Source organism: Aotus nancymaae, unplaced genomic scaffold (genome assembly GCF_030222135.1).
Source record: "Aotus nancymaae isolate 86718 unplaced genomic scaffold, 86718_ANA_hifiasm-v0.15.2.pri h1tg000058l, whole genome shotgun sequence".
NCBI lineage: Eukaryota > Metazoa > Chordata > Mammalia > Primates > Aotidae > Aotus > Aotus nancymaae.
The window spans coordinates 13039542-13063478 of NW_026988472.1; positions in this window are offsets into that span (position 1 = coordinate 13039542).

The following is a 23937-nucleotide window of genomic DNA, read 5'->3' on the forward strand; positions in this document are numbered from 1 at the left end:
ATGCCTATGTCCTGAATGGTTTTGCCTAGGTTTCCTTCTAGTGTTTTTATGGTGTTACGTCTTATGTTTAAGTCTTTAATCCATCTGGAGTCAATTTTAGTGTAAGGTGTCAGGAAGGGGTCCAGTTTCTGCTTTCTGCATATGGCTAGCCAGTTTTCCCAACACCACTTATTGAACAGGGAATCCTTTCCCCATTGATTGTTTTTTTCAGGTTTGTCAAAGATCAGGTGGTTGTAGATATGTTGTGTCGCCTCCGACGCCTCTGTTCTGTTCCATTGGTCTATATCTCTGTTTTGGTACCAGTACCATGCTGTTTTGATTACTGTAGCCTTGTAGTAGAGTTTGATGTCCGGTAGTGTGATGCCTCCCGCTTTGTTCTTTTTGCTTAGAATTGACTTGGCTATGCGGGCTCTCTTTTGGTTCCATATGAAGTTTAAGGTGGTTTTTTCCAGTTCTGTGAGGAAGGTCATTGGTAGCTTGATGGGGATAGCGTTGAATCTGTAAATTACTTTGGGCAGTATGGCCATTTTCACGATATTAATTCTTCCTAACCATGACTGGGCATATATCCAAAGGATTATAAATCGTTCTACTATAAGGACACATGCGCACGAATGTTCATTGCAGCACAGTTTACAATAGCAAAGACCTGGAACCAGCCCAAATGGCCATCGATGATAGACTGGACAGGAAAAATGTGGCACATATACACCATGGAATATTATGCAGCCATTAAAAACCAGGAGTTCACATCCTTCGTAGGGACATGGATGAACCTGGAAAACATCATTCTCAGCAAACTGACACAAGAACACCAAATCAAACACCACATGTTCTCACTCATAGGCGGGTGTTGAACAAGGAGAACACATGGACACAGGGAGGGGAGCACTATACACGGGGGTCTGTTGGGGGAGGGGGATAGCGGGGGAGTGGGGAGTTGGGGAGAGATAGCATGGGGAGAATTGCCAGATATAGGTGAAGGGGAGGGAGGCAGCAAATCATACTGCCATGAATGCACCTATGCAACAACCTTGCATGTTTTTCACATGTACCCCAAAACCTAAAATGCAATAAAAAAATAAAATAAAATAAAATAAAAATAAAAATAAAAAAAAGAAAGAGGGAGGAATAAACAAGGAGCTTTACATTGGAGAAACTTGACAAACACTACCTCAGCCAGGCGATCAAGGTCATCAAAGCAATAAGTCTTATTGATAGTATGGAGTCTTGACATGATATAATGATAAGAGAAGGGCACTTTATCTCTGTGGTTTTCCTCCCCAAATCCCACAACACCAAACTAATCATGAGGAAAACATCAACCAATCCCAACTGATGTATATTGTACAAAATGCCTGACCAGTGTTCTTCAAAATGTCAAAGTCATCAAAAACAAGGCAAGTCTGAAAACCTGTCACAGCCAAGAGGATCCAAAGGAGACATGATGTGGTGGATGGATACGGGAACAGGTAAAGGACATTAGGGATAAACTAAAACAATCCAAATTGAGCATGACTTTAATTAATAATCATGCATCAATATTGGTTCATTAATTGTGACAAATGTGCCATACTAATGTAAGATATTAATAATAGGAGATGCTGAGTCTTGGGTGTGTGGGAATTTTCTGTACTGTCTTGCAACAAATTTGTAAATCTAAAACTATCCTAAAATAAAAAGTTTATTTAAAAAAATGTATATTGATCCCACCCATTTCCATAGCAGCTATTTCTAGGAAGGAAGGACGGAAGGGAGAGAGGGTGGGAGGGAAGTGTTAGAACAGGACTTCATTATCTTGAGTAAGTACTAATTGCTATAATGCTAAGCATCTTAGACATACTTAGCTATGGATTATGGATTAAAATTACACTGCTTTATTTTTCTAGCAAGCTTGGTGTTACTAATAAGGTTCACAGAGTTTGTGTTGTTCTCTTAGGAAGTAAAAGAAAGATAGAGTCCATTAACTAGCTGGATTTTTCAGCCATAGTGCTCAGAGGAGGCAAATGTGGGGAGAGCAGTAGGGATTTCAGGAGACTTTTACAATTTACGGTTCAATGAGACGCAAAAAAAAAAAAAAAAAAATTATTGTTAATAGCTTCTGTTGGGAGTTCGGCAACCCCGAAAAGAAAAGGAGTATTGACTTGTTGGTCTATGGAGACCACTTGCCTACCTCATAATTGTTTTTGAAGGAGCCAGTAAGTGCCCTATGAATCCAACTTGGCATTTGCACAGTGATATCTTGGGTGAGCTATGTTAAATAGGATGTGAAAATGGTCAAACCCCTATGCACTTTTTTTAAAGTTACAAATGATGAATAAATGAAAAGAAAGGAAAATCTGAGTCAAATAAAAGTGTGAAGAGTTTATCTGAGCAGAGTTTAAGTCAAAATAAGGTTCACATGAGACTAGGTCTTCAAAACTCAATTTAGCTCTGTACCTCCCACTAACCTCCCTCTCTACCTTTTCCCTTCCTAAATCCACCACCAGCGTCACGAATTTTCTAAACTTAACAGGAAGCTGGAAGCTTCCTTAATTTGGAGCAAAGTAATGAAGTAATTGTTTATTATGTGGTCCTGGAACCTTACTCTTTCACTGCTCTGCTACTGGATCATCCTCTTGGCCTCCGTAAATGCCCTTGAACCTGCCTTAGAAGGTGCACATTGCAATTAAAGCAGGGTTATTGGCAGAATAGTAATAGCAAATACATATAGCACTTACTACGTGCCAGGCTCTCTTCTGAGCATTTTCCATAGATTACATTATTGTAATCATCTTCATAACTCTAGTAGATATGTGTAGTCTTCTTTATCACCAGTATATACAAGGAAACTGAGGCACAAAGGCGATCTTTGAGATTTTTAAGACTCCTCACCTGTGCCACAAATAGTTAACAGACCCCCAGTAAGTCTCGGGTTTATCGGGTTTATCGTTTAGGAAGGTAATTTGGTTTGTTATGAGTGTTTGCCTCTTTCTCCAGTTTCTCTTCCTACAGCTGGCGTTTCTGGACTGCGAAGCCTGTGTACATCGTGAAACCCATTCCCTTTCCATGTGAAGACTGGTGAGGTCCTTTAAGGTATCAGCGGCACGGGGATTTCTTCACATCGGCACATGCCTACATCCTCCTCGCGCACAAAGCCACTTGCGTTCGGTCTTTTTCTGCTCTACACCGCTTGCAGGCCCGCACCACCTTCACCATCTGTCGGTCTCTTTCCCTGTGTTGGTTGGGGGGCGTCATCATCACGTTCAGCACCATTACTGCAGGACTCCAGATCTTGGGAATTGGCTTTATTTAACACACTAGGTTCCCTTCTCCCTGTCCGGTGTTCCAGAGGGAGGCAGTCTGCAGTCTTTTTTATGAACTTGATCTTGTTTCTTTCTGGTCTCTGTGACCTTGATATTTGGCCTCAACAACCAGTTCCGAACTGTGCTGAAGTATTATTTTAAATTGCCTTTATTCGTTTTTTACTCTTCTTGCTAATTCTTTAGGAATTCTACACTGTAGCTTTGTTTTGACTCAATAACGCATTTGAATAACATAGACCCAAATGGAGCCAGAATTACAGAAATTAAAAATAAAAATGTGCCACTAAAGCACCCTTTTCATCCCATTACACATTTTAAGCATATTTTAACGAAGTATTTATTAACAAAATATGTTCTGACCAACGCATATTGTATGCAGAAACGCTACTGCTCTTGGGAGAAGTTACACAGGAGGCGTGAAGCTGCATTTCACAGTATCAAGAGAGGCCTGTGATTCATATCAAAGTAAAATAAATCATAAATGATGCATAGGTGACTCGGTATCAATTAATAGTATGTAAAATGTTCTGAAAAACAGAAAATATTGGTCTGGGGTGTGTGAGAAGCAAAATCACCCTAGCCCGAAATTATTTTAGTGAAGAACAGGGTTTTTTTTTTTTTCATTCTACATAAAAGATGAAACATTTACTTGAAAATGCTGTTTGCAATCAGCTAATTAATCAAGAGTTGTAAATGTCCTATTTTGATAGCAGAAAGGGGTTTTGAATAAAGATAGAAGAAATGAAGAGCAAAAAATGTATCTATTGATTATGGGGAGTTATTGTGGACGCCGTAAGGGAGTCACCAAGAGGGAAGAAAGGAAGGGGAAACAGGCTCAGACTTCAAATGTTGTTCTAATGCTGCTGAATCACAATAGTAACTACCTTTTACCAAAATTCTTTTTGTGTGCTAAATATTGTGTGGCTTATATTTTCTATAACTTCACAACAATCCCCATATTATAGGTGAGAATACTGACATGCAGAAAAGTTAAGTAATTTGTCCAGGAACACAAAGCTAGCAGGTGGCAGAGGTGAGATTAGAACTCAGGCCCAGCAGACTCAGTAGAGCTGCCCATGTTCGCTATTCAGCAGCACATTCAAGTTGTGGAGCAGGGGATTTTGGTGACGTGTGACTGTGCATATAGGCATCTCTTCTATAACTTATGAAGAAGGATTTTTATTGAAAAATAATGTTTTTAAAAATAATGCATGTTTGATATATAAAACTCAAACATGCAAATAAACAGAAAATAAGGAAATGTAAATCCCTCCCAAAACCCAACTACATTAAAAACCAGCTGATCTTGGTAACTTCATATCTATTCTTATGGCCTGTAAGCATACATGTATAAATCAAAGTGCATGTACATTTTTAAGACTTTATTTATGGACTGCCAAATTGCCAGGTAAATTGATTTAGCATAGTATATTATAGTAAAATGACTTTATTATTGCAGCATTTGTTAATAGAGGTATCTCTAAATCACAGTCAATTTTCTGCAATATCTCAGAAATTTACATCTGAAGAAAGCTACAACATTTCAGCACATATAAATTTTTGTGCTTAAATAACAACTAGTTAGAATTTGCCATGTAGGACAGGACCAACAATAGCATGTAAAAAGTACAGGATTATATTTACCAAGAAATATCAAAAATTTATGTGAAGAATAATTTAAGTCACTTTTGAAGTACACAGAAGAAATGACTGCAAAAATAACTCATACTCTTGGTTAGAAAAACTCAATTTATACAAGTTGTCAATTCTCTTTGTTTTTTTTTTGGTTTTTTTTTGTTGTTTTTTTTGTTGTTTTTTTTGTTTTTTTTTTGAGACGGAGTTTCGCTCTTGTTACCCAGTCTGGAGTGCAATGGCGCGATCTCAGCTCACCGCAACCTCCGCCTCCTGGGTTCAGGCAATTCTCCTGCCTCAGCCTCCTGAGTAGCTGGGATTACAGGCACGCGCCACCATGCCCACCTAATTTTTTGTATTTTTAGTAGAGACGGGGTTTCACCATGTTGACCAGGATGGTCTCGATCTCTTGACCTTGTGATCCACCCGCCTCGGCCTCCCAAAGTGCTGGGATTACAGGCGTGAGCCACCACGCCCGGCCCAATTCTCTTTAAGTTTATTCATAAATTCAATGTGATAACAATACAAATTGCAGCAGATTTTATTTACTTTTTTTTTGTGATGTTGGTAAACATTAGACAAGGTCACTCTAAAGTTCATATGGAAAAATTAAAAAAAAAAACTAGAGTAACCTGGAAAATTTAGTAAAGGGATAAGGTAGGGAAGACCATCTCTACCATTATAAAAATGTCAATATTAGAGATGGGGGCTCACCAAGATGGCCAAGAGGAGGCAACACAGGAATGAAGCTCCCAGCGAATGAGACACAGAGGGCTAGAGGCCTTGACAATTCCAAGGGAGGTGCCAGGTTCACTTCAGTGGGACTGGTAGGGCACAGAAAATCACCCAGGGAAGGAGCCACAGGGAGAGAGCCACCCAGGGAGGGTGAACTGAGACAGGGTAGGGCAGGTCCAAACCTGGAATGTGCAGGCAGATCAGAGGGTCAGGGACTTCACCCACTGGGTCTTCCGATTCGGATCCTGTGCTTATGTCACCCCTCTTGCAACCCACAGTCCATGAGAGCCCCACCAGACTGACGGGCGCCATGGGTTGTCAATGCATATCTGAGTGACAGCTCCCGCAGGGTGCCACAAGTTGTCAGCAGAAGTTTGGACTAACACCAGAGCGATAGATCATCCCACAGAAACAGGCAGAGTTGAAAGCAGGGAAACAAGCATAAGGCCTGGCAGGCCCCACCCCCACAAAACTCAAACTGAAGCCCATGTGCTAGAGAGCTTGGCAGCAAATACACCAGTTTGACTCCAACTGAGAAGATTGAGCTTAGGGAAGGAGAGACACCATTGAGAAGGTGGGGCTAATCTCACCTGCAGATAAACTCCAGGGAAGGACCACCCACCCAGCAACATGACTGAATCCGAGACAGCCCAGCAGCGCCTCTATAGGCCAAAAAGGATATAGCTCCAACCTCAACAGACAGGACATCCACTCAGAGATTCCTCCCAAAGTCACCAACTTCAAAGATCAAAGGGAGATAAATCCACAAAGATGGAAAGAAACCAACACAAAAAGGATGAAACCACCAAACACCAGAACACCTCTTCTCCTCCCAGGGATCACAACTCCTCACCATCAAAGGAACAAAACAAGACAGAGAATGAGTTTGATGAACTGACAGAAACAGGCTTCAGAAGGTGGGTAATAAACTTCTCTGAATTAGAAGACCATGTTCTAACTCAATGCAAAGAAACTAAGAACCTTGAAAAAAGGTTTGATGAAATGCTAACTAGAAAAACCAGCTTAGAGAAGAAGATAAATGACTTGATAGAGCTGAAAAACACAGCATGAGAACTTCGTGATGCATGCACAAGTTTCAACAGCCGAATTGATCAAGCAGAAGAAAGGATATCAGGAATAGAAGATCAAATCAATGAAATAAAATGAGAAGGCAAGATTAGAGAAAAAAGAGTGAAAAGAAATGAACAAAGCCTCCAAGAACTATGGGATTATGTGAAAAGACCTAATCTATGCTTGATCGGTGTACCTGAATGTGACGGGGAGAATGAATCCAAGTTGGAAAACACTCTTCAGGATATTATCCAAGAGAACTTCCCCAACCTAACAAGGCAGATCAACATTCAAATCCAGGAAATACAGAGAACACCACAAAGATATTTCTCAAGATGAGCAGCCTCAAGGCACGTGATCTTCAGATTCACCATGGTTAAAATGAAGTCAAAAATCCTAAGGGCAGCCAGAGAGAAAGGTTGAGTCACCCACAAAGGAAAGACCGTCAGACACACAACAGATCTCTTGGCAGAAACCCTACAAGCTAAAAGGGAGTGGAGGCCAATATTCAACATCCTTAAAGAAAAGAACTTTCTACCCAGAGTTTGATATCCAGCCAAACTAAGCTTCATAAGTGAAGGAGAAATAAAATCCTTTATGGACAAGCAATTGCTGAGAGATTTCATCACCACTGGGCCTGCCTTACAAGAGCTACTGAAGGAAGTACTAAACATGGAAAGGAATAACTAGTACCAGCCACTGCAAAAACGTACCAAATGGTAAAGAACAACAACACAATGAAGAAACCACATCAACTAATGGGCAAAACAACCAGTCAGTAACAAAAATGGCAGGATCAAATTCACACCTAACAATATTAATGTTGAATGTAAATGGTCTAAATGCCCCAGTCAGAAGACACAGACTGGCAAATTGGATAAAAAGTCAAGACCCATCAGTGTGCTGTATTCAGGAGACCCATCTCACATGCAAAGACTCACATAGACTCAAAATAAAGGAATGGAAGAAGATTTACCAAGCAAATGGAGGACAAAAAAAAGCAGGGATAGCAATCCTAGTCTCTGATAAAATAGACTTTAAACCAACAAAGATCAAAAGAGACAAAGAAGGGCATTACATAATGGTAAAAGGATCAATGCAATAAGAAGAGCTAACTATCCTAAATATATATGCACCCAATACAGGAGCACCCAGATACATAAGGCAAGTTCTTAATGACCTACAAAGAGACATAGACTCTCACACAATAATAGTGGGAGACTTTAACACCCCACTGACAATATTGGACAGATCAACGAGACAGGAAGTCAACAAGGATGTCCAGAACTTGAATGCATATTTGGACCAAGCAGACCTAATAGACATATACAAAACACTCCACCCCAAATCCACAGAATACGCATTCTTCTCAGCACCACATAGCACTTACTCTAAAATTGACCATGTAATTGGAAGTAAATCACTCCTCAGCAAACGCAAAAGAATGGAAATCATAACAAACAGTCTCTCAGACCATGATGCAATCAAATTAGAACTCAGGATTAAGAAAAGCACTGAAAATCACACAATCACATGGAAACTGAAAAACTTGGTCCTGAATGATGAATGGATAAACAATGAAATGAAGACAGAAATAAAAAATGTTCTTCGAAACCAACAAGAATGAAGACACAACGTACCAGAACCTATGGTACACCTTTAAAGCAGTGTCTAGAGGGAAATATATAGTAATAAATGCCCACATGAGAAACAAGGAAAGATCTAAAATCAACACCTTATTGTCAAAATTGAAAGAGCTAGAGGAGCAAGACCAAAAAAAACTCAAAAGCTAGCAGAAGACAAGAAATAACTAAGATCAAAGAAGAAATGAAGGAGATAGAGACACAAAAAATCCTTCAAAAAAATCAATAAATCCGGGAGCTGGTTTTTTGAAAAGATCAACAAAATAGACCACTAGCTAGACTAATAAAAAAGAAAAGAGAGAAGAATTGAATAGATGCAATAAAAAATGATAAAGGGGAGATCACCACCGATTCCTTGGAAATACAAACTACCATCAGAGGTTACTACAAACAACTCTATGCATATGAACCAGTAAATCTGGAAGAAATGTATGAATTCCTGGACACTTACACACTCCCAAGACTAAGCCAGGAAGAAGTCGAAACCCTGAATAGACCAATAACAAGGTCTGAAGTCAAGGCAGCAATTAATAGCTTACCAACCAAAAAAATTCCAGGTCCAGATGGGTTCACAGCCAAATTCTACCAGATGTACAAAGAGAAGTTGGTGCCATTCCTGTTGAAACTATTCCAAACAATACAAAAAGAGGGAATCCTCCCTAACTCTTTCTATGAGACCAACATCATCCTGGTACCAAAATCTGGCAGAGACACAACTAAAAAAGAAAACTACAGGCCAATATCCATGATGAACATTGATGCAAAAATCTTCAATAAATTACTGGCAAACTGAATCCAACAGCACATCAAAAAGCTTATTCACCACGATCAAATAATCTTCATCCCAGGGATGCAAGGCTGGTTCAACATACACAAATCTAAAACATAATTCACCACATAAACAGAACCAAAGACAAAAACTACATGATTATTTCAACAGATGCAGAGAAGGCCTTCGACAAAATTCAACAGCCCTTTATGCTAAAAACTCTCAATAAACTAGGTATTGATGGAATGTATCTCAAAATAATAAAAGCTATTTACAACAAACCCACAGGCAATAACATACCAAATGGGCAAAAACTAGAAGCATTCCCTTTAAAAACTGGCACTAGAAAAGTATGCCCTCTCTCACCACTCCTACTCAACACAGTATTGGAAGTTCTAGCCAGATCAATTTGGCAAGAAAAACAAATAAAGGGCATTCAATTAGGAAAAGAAGAAGTAAAATTGTCCCTATTTGCAGATGACATGATCATATATTTAGAAGACCCCATTGTCTCAGCCCAAAACCTCCTAAAGCTGATAAGCGACTTTGGCAAAGTCTCAGGATACAAAATCAATGTGCAGAAATCACAAGCATTCCTATACATCAATAACAGACAAACGGAGAGCCAAATCATGAACAAACTCCCATTTACAATTGCTACAAAGAGAATAAAATACCTAGGAATACAACTATAAAAGAATGTAAAAGATCTCTTCAAGGAGAACTACAAACCACTGATCAAGGAAATAAGAGAGGACACAAACAGGTGGAAAAACATTCCATGCTCACGGTTAGGAAGAATCAATATTTTGAAAATGGCTATACTGCCCAAAGTAATTTGTAGATTCAATGCTATCTCCATCAAGCTGCCATTGACCTTCTTCACAGAACTGGAAAAAATCCTTTAAACTTCTTATGGAACCAAAAGAGAGCCCACATAGTAAAGACAATCCTAAGCAAAAAGAACAAAGCTGGAGGCATCACACTACCTGACTTCAAACTATACTACAAGTCTACAGTAATCAAAACAGCATGGTACTGGTACCAAAACAGAGATATAGACCAATGGAACAGAACAGAGGCCTCGGAAGCAATGCCACACATCTACAACCATCTGATCTTTGACAAACAATACAAAAATTGCAATGGGGAAAGGATTCTCTATTTAATAAATGGTATTGGGGAAACTGGCTAGCCATATTCAGGAAGCTGAAACTGGACCCCTTCCTTACACCTTATACAAAAATTAACTCCAGATGGATTAAAGATTTAAACATAAGAACCAACACCATAAAAACCCTAGAAGAAAACCTAGGCAATACCATTCAGGACATAGGCACAGGCAAGGACTTCATGACTAAAACACCAAAAGCAATGGCAACAAAAGTCAAAATAGACAAATGGGATCTAATTAAACTTAAGAGCTTCTGCACAGCAAAAGAAACAATCAATCATTAGAGTGAACCGGCAACCAACAGAATGGGAAAAAATTTTTGCAATCTACCCATCTGACAAAGGGCTAATATCCATAATCTACAAAGAACTAAAGCAGATTTACAAGAAAAAAACAAACAAACCCATTCAAAAGTGGGCAAAGGATATGAACAGACACTTTTCAAAAGAAGACATCGATGAGGCCAACAAACATATGAAAAAATGCTCATCATCATTGGTCATTAGAGAAATGCAAATCAAAACCACATTGAGATACCATCTCATGCCAGTTAGAATGGCGATCATTAAAAAATCTGGAGACAACAGATGCTGGAGAGGATGTGGAGAAATAGGAACACTTTTACACTGTTGGTGGGAGTGTAAATTAGTTGAACCATATGGAAGACAGTTTGGCGATTCCTCAAGGATCTGGAAATAGAAATTCCATTTGACCCAGCAATCCCATTATTGGGTTTATACCCAAAGGATTATAAATCATTCTATTATAAAGACACATGCACATGTATGTTCATTGTGGTGCTGTTTACAATAGCAAAGACCTGGAACCAACCCAAATGCCCATCGATGATAGATTGGACAAAGAAAATGTGGCACATATACACCATGGAATACTATGCAGCCATAAAAAATGACAAGTTCGTGTCCTTTGTACAGACCTGGGTGAATCTAGAAACCATCATTCTCAGCAAACTGACATAAGAACAGAAAACCAAACACTGCATGTTTTCACTCATAGATGGGTGATGAACAATGAGAACACTTGGGCACAGGGAAGAGAACAACACTCACAGGGCTAGTTGCAGGTGTGGAGGGGAGGGAAGGGGAAGGACAGCGTGGGGTGGAGGTGGAGAGGATGGGGAGGGATAACACTGGGAGAAATGCCCAATGTAGGCTACGGGAGGCGGGGATGGAGACAGCAAACCATCATGGCATGTATGTACCTATGCAACAATCCTGCAGGATGCAGGAAGTGCACATGTACCCCAGAGCCCAAAGTACAATAAAAATTTTTTTTTAAAGTAGGCAGAAAAAAAGTCAATATTAAAACAATGTAATATTAATGCATAGATATCATATTAAGACAGACAAATGGAACTGAAGAGAAAATACAGAAATAGACTCAACTACATAAAAAACCTTATGTAGTTTATTTTTGATGTGTTCTGTGTATGAAAGTAGCCTTCATTTGAGAAAAAAAAACAGTTTAATATATGATACAAGTAGCCTCTCAAATCAGTGCTGAAAAACAGATATTCAACAAAATGTTTTGGAAAAACTTGGTAACCATCTGGAAAACAATAACATTTGATTCATTACCTCACACAATCTACCAGCATAAATTCTAAATAGATCAAGGATGTAAATGAAACTCTGTAAGTGCTAGAAGAAAACATGGAGAAATTATTTGATCATCTCAAATCGGGAAGGGTCTTTTAAATTTCCAAGTCCAGAAACAATAACATTAAAAACTGATATACTTGACTACCTAAAAAGTAAACATTTATGCTTGAAAAAGTAATCATCGACTCCAAAAACTTATGAAAAACTAAGAAAAAAAGTGTGATTTATGCCACCAATGAAGGTGACTCCTCATTATAATTATTCATGTAAATTCCTAAAACAATTCTGCTTCACTAAGGATCAGGTATACAAAGCAAATATAGAAGCAGCAAAACAAAACTTTCTGGCCATTTTAGAAGGCAAAATACCATATGATTAGGCAATCATTTGGCAAACAAATCCAGTATTTCATCCAAATAAAGAAAGCATATTAACCAAACCAACAACTTTGAAGACCACTTAACAGGGACACAAAATAACCTCAGTCTTTCTAAAAACCTTAAATATTTCTGTCTTAAACAACACCGTTCCCACTGTGGTTGTGGCTTTCCTTTATCCTGGCTCTCTCACCTAGAATTACGATGAACATGAAAGGCCCTCTGGCCATGCTCAGAATTGGGCTAAAATTCTAGGGTGTAATATATTCTTGCGGACAGAGCCTGAAACTGATCATACATCCTCACTCCACTGCCCTAAGGTCCCTTTTTGTATCCCCAAGTAGTATTGGAAGTGTGGGAATGACTTGTGTGGGCCTGGAACTAGGTTAGGCTGACCTGTGGGCAATAACAGCCACAGTCTTCCCAGGGGACTTCTGGTCTTCACACTGCTGCAGCCTGGTTACGTTTCTCCAAGTCATTTGGAAAGTGGTCACAAATCAGGAATGTTTAACTGGTCCCAAGTGGTAAAGGACCATGGTTTCTGGCTGTACTTTGAAAAACCTTACCACAGCTAGGATTGTAAGTCAATCCAGCTGCCAATTGAGGAAAATTCCATTAAATTGTGTTCACCAAAATACATGCATATTATTTGACTCATTATCATTAGATTTGTTTTTTGGTACAGTTAAGTTCATTTAGAAAATGTATAGCTCTTGTCTAAATACATTTTGATTAAATTTAGAGTTAAATTGATACTAACTGGACAAAAATTAAAAGTTTATTTTTGATGTGTTCTGTGTATGAAAGTAGCCGTTGAGAAGAAGAAAAGAAAGAAAGAGAGAAAGAGAGAGAGGGAGGGAGGGAGGGAGGGAGGAAGGAAGGAAGGAAAGAAGGAAGGAAGGAAGACTGAAAACAGAAGAAACACATATAATCAAGTGATGCATTTAGCACAAGGGGGAGTTGTTGTTTTTTTGTTGTTTTTTTTTTTTGAGACGAAGTCTCACTCTGTCACCTAAGCTGGAGTGCAGTGGCACAATCTTGGCTCACTGCAACCTCCGCCTCCCAGGTTCAGACAATTCTCCTGCCTCAGCCTCCCGAGCAGCCGGGATCACAGGCATGTGCCACCACGCCCAGCTAATTTTTTTGTATTTTTAATAGAAACGAGGTTTCACTATGTTGGTCAGTCTGGTCTCGAATTCCTGACCTCATGATCCACCTGCCTCAGCCTCCCAAAGTGCTGGGATTACAGGCGTGAGCCACAGTGCCTGGCCAATGGGAGTTTTTTTTTTTCAATAAAATATCATAGTAAACTTGCTTTTGCCTCTGGCAAAATCTATTGATCAACCCTTTGGTTCACTCTCGGTTTGGAAATCAAATTCAAGTGTGTTGCTGTTTCTAGCCCAAGCTGAAATGGATGCTCAAAGTACTACTTCTCAGTCGTATAAGCTGTAGCTAGGAGTGACTGCTGAGACACAGTGACAGGAATGCTGTCCTTCTGGGCATCTGGGAACATATTTAGTTTTATATCCAAAGACATGTCAAAGAATTTATCCATGTTTACTCCACTGATGATTTTTAATGCATGTATTTTAAAGGATACAAATAATGAGGACAAAACAGGGCAGATGTCAAAGTAGGGCTTTGGGAATTTTAGTCTCCCGGGACTGCTCCCTATCCCTCTTGAGTCCCTCCCTTGATCCCTGAAGTTTCAAGAGTCCTCATGACCTACCTCATTACTTTCATTCTTCTCAATCAACACACGAAGTTAAATGCTTCAGGAATGTGAAGATGCAAATAACCAAGGACAAAAGAGATTGTTAGCTCCTTGAGCATTACACTTAGGATTACAGCCTATAACTAGATGAATGAAACTAGGTCAGCTCTTATATAAAAGAACTGTTTTGACCAAGAGACTTGAAACTCTGTTATAGCTAATCATTTATCACACTTATGCAAAAATTCATTAATTCACTCATTTATCCATCTGTTAATTCATTTGATGACTATGTAGAGAGCATCAATTATGTACCAGGAATGACTGAAATAAACTGGTAGGCAAAGCACTCTTAGATATGGCATATTATAAAATAGTGGCTAAAAACTCCCCAAATATGGCAAAAGACACTAAGAAGTCAAGTAAATCCAAAATAGGATAATCTCAAATAAATATATGTCCTGACACATTATAATCAAACTTTTGAAAACTAAAGGCAAAAAAAAAAAAAATCTTGAAAGTAGTCCAAGAAAAATAATGCATTATATGTATAAGAACACCAATTTGAATGGCAACAAATTTCTTATCTGAAATCATGGAGGCCAGAAAGAACTCCTGAAAGAAAATAAATACCAACTGTGAATTCTACATCCAGCAAAATGATTCTTCAGAAAAGAAGGTAAAATAAAAATAATCTTAAATAAAAGAAAACTAAGAAAACCTGTTAGAAGTCTTATCCATAAAAAAATTGACTAAAGGAAGTTCTTTAAACAGAAAGGAAATGATGAAAGAAGTAACTGTAGAGTCTCAGAAACAACAGAAGAACAGGAATATAGGTAATAGACTATGCTTTCTCTATGAGCTTTATAAATCGTGTTTAATGATTGAAACAAAATTTTTAGCACAACATGATACTCAAGGCAATAATATTTATAAGTGGTGAAGGTAAAAGGATCTGAATTGAAGTGAGATTTCCACACTTCATAAGGGTAAAGTGGTAAAATGCTGATTAAAAAGTAGATTGTTAGAAGTCACATATGTATATGTTAATGCTCAGAGAAATCACTACAAAACTTTAGAGACATACACCCAAAAACACTATACATAAATAAAAAAGAAATCCTGATATTGGGATCCAAGATGGCCTATTAGGAGGAACTCGGGATTGCAGCTCCAAGAGAAAGCACAGAGGGTGAGTGGACGCCGCATTTCCAGACGGATTTTTACTGCCCACAGACCAGGAGATTCACAGGCAGAAGAGCACCACAGGTTGCCAGCTGAGTGGCGCGGCCGCTAGGCTTGTGCCCTGAGGCAGGGAGCAGCGGCTCCTTCTGCAGAGTGAGTGTGACCGAGTCCCCTGTAAGCCAGCAAGGGGAGCTGAAACAGGGAGTCAAGCAAAGAGATTCCCCGGGCAAAAACGCGCCACGAATCTCAGAGCTGCCACTTCAGCTGACGCAACGGCTCACAGGGCAGCGGACTTTTACTGCCCACAGACCAGGAGATTCACAGGTGGAAGAGCCCCATGGGTCGCCAGCGCCGCTGGTTTAACTGGTGCAGCCGCTCGGCCGGCGCCCTGAGGCAGGGGCAGTGGTTCCTCCTGCAGAGTGAGTGAGACCGAGTCCCCTGTAAGCCAGCAAGGGGAGCTGAAACAGGGAGTCAAGTCAGGAGATTCCTGGGCAAAGAAAGCGCCACAGGAAACACAACTGAATCCATGTAGGTCCAGCTCTGTGGGGGAGGGGCGTCTTCCATTACGACACACCCTGCAGTTTCCAGGGCAATTTGCCGTAACCAAGGCAACCCGCCACTACAGAGACTCCGTCACTACAGGGGCGGGCCAACATAGTGGAAGCAGTTCTAACTACACCCATATAAACAGGACTGCAGGGAAGTTCACAAGGAAGCAGGGCGGAGCCCACAGCAGCTCAGCGAAGCCTCTGCAGGCTGAGTGCGACTAGGCTGCCACCTTGTGGGCAGGGAAAGCAACAGCAAGACAGCGGAAAATCATAAAGCCCTAACTCCCTGGGACAGAACACCGGGAGGGAAGAAAAAGGGGGTTTATGAGTTCTGCTGCTGCAGACGTAAAATTACCAAAATCAGAAAGACAGCAACTACAAAGTCGATAGGCAGATAAATCCACAAAGATGGGAAGAAACCAGCACAAAAAAGAAGAAAATACCCAAAATCAGAACACTTCTCCTCCTACAAGGGAGCACAACTCCCCACCAGCAAGGGAACAAGACTGGATGGAGAATGAGTGTGATGAAATGACACAATCAGCTTTCAGAAAGTGGATAATAAGAAACTTTCGTGAACTAAAAGAACATGTTCTAACCCAAGGCAAAGAAATTAAGAACCTTGAAAAAAGACTTGACGAAATGCTAACGAGAATGGACAACTTAGAGAGGAATATGAGTGAATTGATGGAGCTGAAAAACACAACATGAGAACTTTGCGAAGCATGCACAAGTTTCAACAGCCGAATTGACCAAGCAGAAGAAAGGCTATCAGAGGTCAAAGATCAACTCAATGAAATAAAACGAGAAGCCAAGATTAAAGAAAACAGGGTAAAAAGGAATGAACAAAGTCAACAAGAATTATGGGACTATGTGAAAAGACCTAATCTACGTTTGATAGGTGTAACTGAATGTGAGGAAGAGAATGCATCCAAGCTGGAAAATACTCTTCAGGATATTATCCAGGAAAACTTCCCCAACCTAGCAAGGCAGACCAATATTCAAGTCCAGGAAATACAGAGAACACCACAAAGATATTCCTCAAGAAGAGCAACCCCAAGGCACATAATCATCAGATTCACCAGGGTTGAAATGAAGGAGAAAATACTAAGGGCAGCCAGAGAGAAAGGTCGGGTTACCCATAAAGGGAAGCCCATCAGACTCACAGCAGATCTCTCAGCAGAAACCCTACAGGCCAGAAGAGAGTGGGGGCCGATATTCAACATCCTTAAAGAAAAGAACTTTCAACCCGGAATTTCATATCCAGCCAAACTAAGCTTCATAAGTGAAGGAAAAATAAAATCCTTTGAGAACAAGCAAGTACTCAGAGATTTCATCACCACCAGACCAGCTTTACAAGAGCTCCTGAAGGAGGCACTACACATAGAAAAGAACAACCAGTACTAGCCACTCCAAAAACACACCAAATGGTAAAGAGCATCAACACAATGAAGAATCTGCATCAACCAATGGGCAAAACAGCCAGCTAGCATCAAAATGGCAGGATCAAATTCACACATAACAATATTAACCCTAAATGTAAACGGACTAAATGCCCCAATCAAAAGACACAGACTGGCAAATTGGATAAAAAGCCAAAACCCATCAGTGTGCTGTATCCAGGAAACCCACCTCACATGCAAGGATACACAAAGGCTCAAAATAAAGGGATGGAGGAAGATTTACCAAGCAAACGGAGAGCAAAAAAAATCAGGAGTTGCAATCCTCATCTCTGATAAAATAGACTTTAAAGCAACAAAGATCAAAAGAGACAAAGAAGGACATTACATAATGGTAAAGGGATCAATGCAACAAGAAGAGCTAATGATCCCAAATATATATGCACCTAATACAGGAGCACCCAGATACATAAGGCAAGTTCTTAAAGACTTACAAAGAGACCTAGACTCCCACACATTAATACTGGGAGACATCAACACACCATTGTCAATATTAGACAGATCAATGAGACAGAAAATTAACACGGATATCCAGGACTTGAACTCAGACCTGGAACAAGCAAACCTAATAGACATTTACAGAACTCTCCACCCCAAATCCACAGAATATACATTCTTCTCAGCACCACATCACACCTACTCTAAAATTGACCACATAATTGGAAGTAAATCACTCCTCAGCAAATGTAAAAGAACTGAAACCATAACAAACAGTCTCTCAGACCACAGTGCAATCAAGTTAGAACTCAGAATTCAGAAACCAACCTAGAACCGCACAGCTTCATGGAAAATGAACAACTTTCTCCTGAATGTGGACTGGATAAACACTGAAATGAAGGCAGAAATAAAGATGTTCTTCGAAACCAATGAGAACGAAGACACCACATACCCGAATCTCTGGAACACATTTAAAGCAGTCTCTAGAGGAAAATATATAGCAATAAGTGCCCACATGAGAAGAAAGGAGAGATCTAAAATTGACACCCTATCGTCAAAATTGAAAGAGCTAGAGGAGCAAGATCAAAAAAACTCAAAACCTAGCAGAAGACAAGAAATAACTAAGATCAAAGCAGAATTGAAGGAGATAGAGACACGAAAAACCCTACAAAAAATCAATAAATCCAGGAGCTGGTTTTTTGAAAAGATCAACAAAATAGACAGACCACTATCCAGACTAATAAAAAAGAAAAGAGAGAATAACCAAATAGATGCAATAAAAAATGATAAAGGGGATATCACCACAGATTACACAGAAATTCAAACCATCATCAGAGATTATTACAAACAACTCTATGCACATAAACTAGAAAACCGGGAAGAAATGGATAAATTCCTGGACAGTTGCCTCCTCCCAAGCCTAAACCAGGAAGAAGTCGAAAGCCTGAATAGACCAATAACAAGGGCTGAAGTCAAGGCAGCAATTAAGAGCCTACCACCCAAAAAAAGCCCAGGTCCAGATGGGTTCACAGCCGAATTCTACCAGACATACAAAGAGGAACTGGTACCATTCCTACTGAAACTATTCCAAATAATCCAAAAAGAGGGAATCCTTCCCAAATCATTTTATGAGACCAACATCATCCTAATACCAAAACCCGGCAGAGACTCAACAAGAAAAGAAAACTACAGGCCAATATCCATGATGAACATAGATGCAAAAATCTTCAATAAAATACTGGCAAGCTGATTGCAACAGCACATCAAAAAGCTTATCCATCATGATCAAGTAGGATTCATCCCGGGGATGCAAGGCTGGTTTAATATACGCAAGTCTATAAATGTAATTCACCACATAAACAGAACCAAAGACAAAAACCACATGATTATCTCAATTGATGCAGAGAAGGCCTTCAACAAAATTCAACAGCCCTTTATGCTAAAATCCCTCAATAAACTAGGTATTGATGAAACGTATCTCAAAATAATAAAAGCTATTTACGACAAACCAACAGCCAATATCATACTGAATGGGCAAAAACTGGAAGCATTCCCTTTGAAATCTGGCACTAGACAAGGATGCCCTCTCTCACCACTCCTATTCAATATAGTACTGGAAGTTCTAGCCAGAGCAATCGGGCAAGAAAAGGAAATAAAGGGTATTCAATTAGGAAAGGAGGAAGTCAAATTGTCTCTATTTGCAGACGACATGATTGTATATCTAGAAGACCCCATCATCTCAGCCCAAAATCTCCTGAAACTGATAAGCAACTTCAGCAAAGTCTCAGGACACAAAATCAATGTGCAAAAATCACAAGCATTCCTATACACCAATAACAGACTTAAAGAGAGCCAAATGAAGAACGAACTGCCATTCACAATTGCTACAAAGAGAATAACATACCTAGGAATACAACAAACAAGGAACGTAAAGGACCTCTTCAAGGAGAACTACAAACCACTGCTCAATGAAATAAGAGAGGACACAAACAGATGGAGAAACATTCCATGTTCATGGTTAGGAAGAATCAATATCGTGAAAATGGCCATACTGCCCAAAGTAATTTACAGATTCAACGCTATCCCCATCAAGCTACCAATGACCTTCTTCACAGAACTGGAAAAAAACACCTTAAACTTCATATGGAACCAAAAGAGAGCCCGCATAGCCAAGTCAATTCTAAGCAAAAAGAACAAAGCTGGAGGCATCACACTACTGGATATCAAACATACTACAAGGCTACAGTAATCAAAACAGCATGGTACTGGTACCAAAACAGAGATATAGACCAATGGAACAGAACAGAGGCGTCGGAGGTGACACAACATATCTACAACCACCCGATCTTTGACAAACCCAACAAAAACAAGCAATGGGGAAAGGAATCCCTTTTCAATAAGTGGTGTTGGGAAAACTGGCTAGCCATATGCAGAAAGCAGAAACTCGACCCCTTCCTGACACCTTACACTAAAATTGACTCCAGATGGATTAAAGACTTAAACATAAGACCTAACACCATAAAAACCCTAGAAGAAAACCTAGGCAAAACCATTCAGGACATAGGCGTAGGCAAGGACTTTATGACCAAAACACCAAAAGCATTGGCAACAAAAGCCAAAATAGACAAATGGAACCTAATCAAACTCCACAGCTTCTGCATGGCGAAAGAAACAGTTAATAGAGTGAATCGGCAACCAACAGAATGGGAAAAAATTTTTGCAGCCTACCCGTCTGACAAAGGGCTGATATCCAGAATTTACAACAAGCTAAAACAGATTTACAAGAAGAAAACAAACAAGCCCATTCAAAAATGGGTGAAGGATATGAACAGATACTTTACAAAAGAAGACATACATGAGGCCAACAAGCATATGAAAAAATGCTCATCATCACTGGTCATTAGGGAAATGCAAATCAAAACTACATTGAGATACCATCTCACGCCGGTTAGAATGGCGATCATTAAAAAATCTGGAGACAACAGATGCTGGAGAGGATGTGGAGAAATAGGAACACTTTTACACTGTTGGTGGGAGTGTAAATTAGTTCAACCACTGTGGAAAACAGTGTGGCGATTCCTCAAGGACCTAGAAATAGAAATTCCATTTGATCCAGCAATCCCATTACTGGGTATATATCCAAAGGATTATAAATCGTTCTACTATAAGGACATATGCACACGAATGTTCATTGCAGCACAGTTTACAATAGCAAAGACCTGGAACCAACCCAAATGGCCATCAATGATAGACTGGACAGGAAAAATGTGGCACATATACACCATGGAATATTATGCAGCCATCAAAAACGATGAGTTTGCGTCCTTTGTAGGGACATGGATGAACCTGGAAACCATCATTCTCAGCAAACTAACACAAGAACACAAAATCAAACACCACATGTTCTCACTCATAGGCGGGTGTTGAACAATGAGAACACATGGACACAGGGAGGGGAGCACTATACACTGGGGTCTGTTGAGGGGGAGTGGGGAGAACAGAGGGGTGGCACGGAGTTGGGGAGGGATAGCATGGGGCGAAATGCCAGATATAGGTGAAGGGGAGGAAAGCAGCAAATCACACTGCCACGTATGTACCTATGCAACAACCTTGCATGATTTTCACATGTACCCCAAAACCTAAAATGCAATAAAATAAAAAAAAAAAGATATTGGAGCAAGTAAACATTGAAACTAACAAAATGTGAATTTTCTTTCTATAATAGAAATATATATAATAATTTTATAAGAAATCATATTCTAATGACTTGGGGTACCCCATTACTCCAATTAAAAAATAAATAAATAAATAAAAATAAAAATAAAAAAATCCTAACACTGTTACACAAACACACACACACACACACACACAATGAACAAAGAGAGGAATGAGACCTAGTGGAAATAGCAAACAAACAATAAAATGAGAAACTTAAGCACTAGCATATCAAGAATTACCTTGAATATAAATTATGAAAATATAACAAAGAACAGAGATGGGCAGAGGGGATTAAAAAGAAACATAGCCCAACTATGTTCTACTTTTAAGAAACTCACTTCAAATTCAGTGACATAGGTAGGCTGAAAGTAAAAGAACACAAAAAAGATAAACCATTCAGACACTAATGTAAAAAAGAAGTGGCTATATTAATATCTGATAAAGCAACTTCAGACCAAATAAAAATTTACTAGAGAAAAATAGTGACATTACACAATGATAGAAAGATCAGTCCACCAGGAAGCCATAACAAACCTAACTGCACATGCACTAAACAAAAGAACCTCATAAGGCATGAAGCAAAAAGTGATAGAGCTGAAAGGAGAAATAGACAAATTGAAAGTTATATTTGGAGATTTCAACACTCTTATCCCAATGGCTGAGGGAATAACTACATGGAAAATCAGTAAGAATATAAAATAATTCAATAACACCATCAGCCAACAGAATCTAGTGGGCATTTAGAGAACACTCCACCCAACAACAGCAGGTACACAATTTTCCTAAGTGTGCATGGAATATATAGTAAAATAAACCACATCCTGAGCTATAAGACAAACATTAATAAATTTAAAATAATTGAAATCATACAGTGTTCTCTCTTACCTTGGTGGAATTAATTTAGAAATAACAGAATGACGAGAGGAAAATCTGCAAACACTTGGAAGTGAAGCAACCTACTTCTAAATAATCCATGGGTCAAAGATGAAGTCTTGAAGGAAGTTGAAAAATACATTGAACTGAATGAAAAGAGAAATAAATGTCAAGATTTCTGGGGCACAGCTAAAGCAGTGCATAGAGGGAAATTTATAGCATTAAATACTAACATTAGAAAAAAGGAAATATCTTAAATCAATAATCTAAGCTCCCATCTCAAGAATCTAGGAAAATAATCCCAAAGCAAGAAGAAGGAAGAAAACAATAGAGAAATCAATAAAATTGAAAACAGAAGAATAATAGAAAAAATTAACAAAATTTAGAGTTTATTCTTCAAAAAGATCACTAAAATTGACAAACATCTAGCAAGACTCACAAAGAAAAATAGAACATACCAATTACCAATATCAGAAATGAAACAAGGCATATAACTGTACACTCTGCAAACATTAAAAGGATAATATGGAAATGCTATGAACAACTTTATAGGCATAAATTTGACAGCTTAGATGAAACCAATCAATTCTTCAAAAACACACCAACTATCATAACGAACCCAATATGAAGCAGAAAATTCAAATATCCCTATAACTATTTAGAAAATTGGATCTATAATTTAAAATTTTCCCAAAAGAAATCTCCAGGCCTAGATGATTTCACTGGAGAATTCTACCAAACATTTAAAGGAGAATTAATACCAATTCTGCACAACTTTTTCTAGAAAACAAAACATGAGGCAGTACTTTCCAATTCATTTGATAAAGCTAGTATGACCATGAGAATAAAAGCAGACAAAGACTATAAAAAAGAAAACTACTGACCAATATCATGAATGAATCTAGACACAAAACTCTCAACACAATAGTAGCAAACAGAATTCAACAATATATAAAAAGAATTATACCATGATCAAATGGGGCATATTTCAGATATGCAAGGCTGGTTCAGTGCTCAAATAGGGTAATCAATGTAATTCACCATTTTAACAGCTAAAGAAGAAAGATCATCTGATCAAATCAATGCAGACAAACAATTTGAAAAAATTCACCATATATTCATGATAAAAGCTCTCAGAAAAATAGGAATACAGAGGAACTTCCTCAACTTGGTAAAAGACATCTACAGAAAATAAACAGCTAGCATTATACTCAAGGGTGAAAAGTTGAATGCACCCCACCCCCAAGATCAAGAACAAGGTGAGAATGTCCATTCCTATCACTCCTATTCATATAGTGCTGGTAGTTCTAGCTAGTTCAATAAAACATGAAAAGGAAGTAACAGTTGTATAAATTATAAAGGAAGAGAAAAAGCAGTCCCTATTTGCAGATTACATGATTATCTACACAGAAAATCCCAAGAAATCTACAAAACAAAAACAACCAAACAAAAAGACCCCCAAAAAACTCCTAGAACTAATACTGAGTGCAACAAGATTACAGGATATTAGGTAAACATAAAAAACTCAATTGTACCTCTATGTAATAGCAATGAAAACTAAAATATAACACAGGCATACCTTGTTTTCTTTGTACTTTACTTAATTGCACTTCACAGATATTGCATTTTTACAAATTCAAGGTGTGTGGCAATCCTACATCAAGCAACTTGATT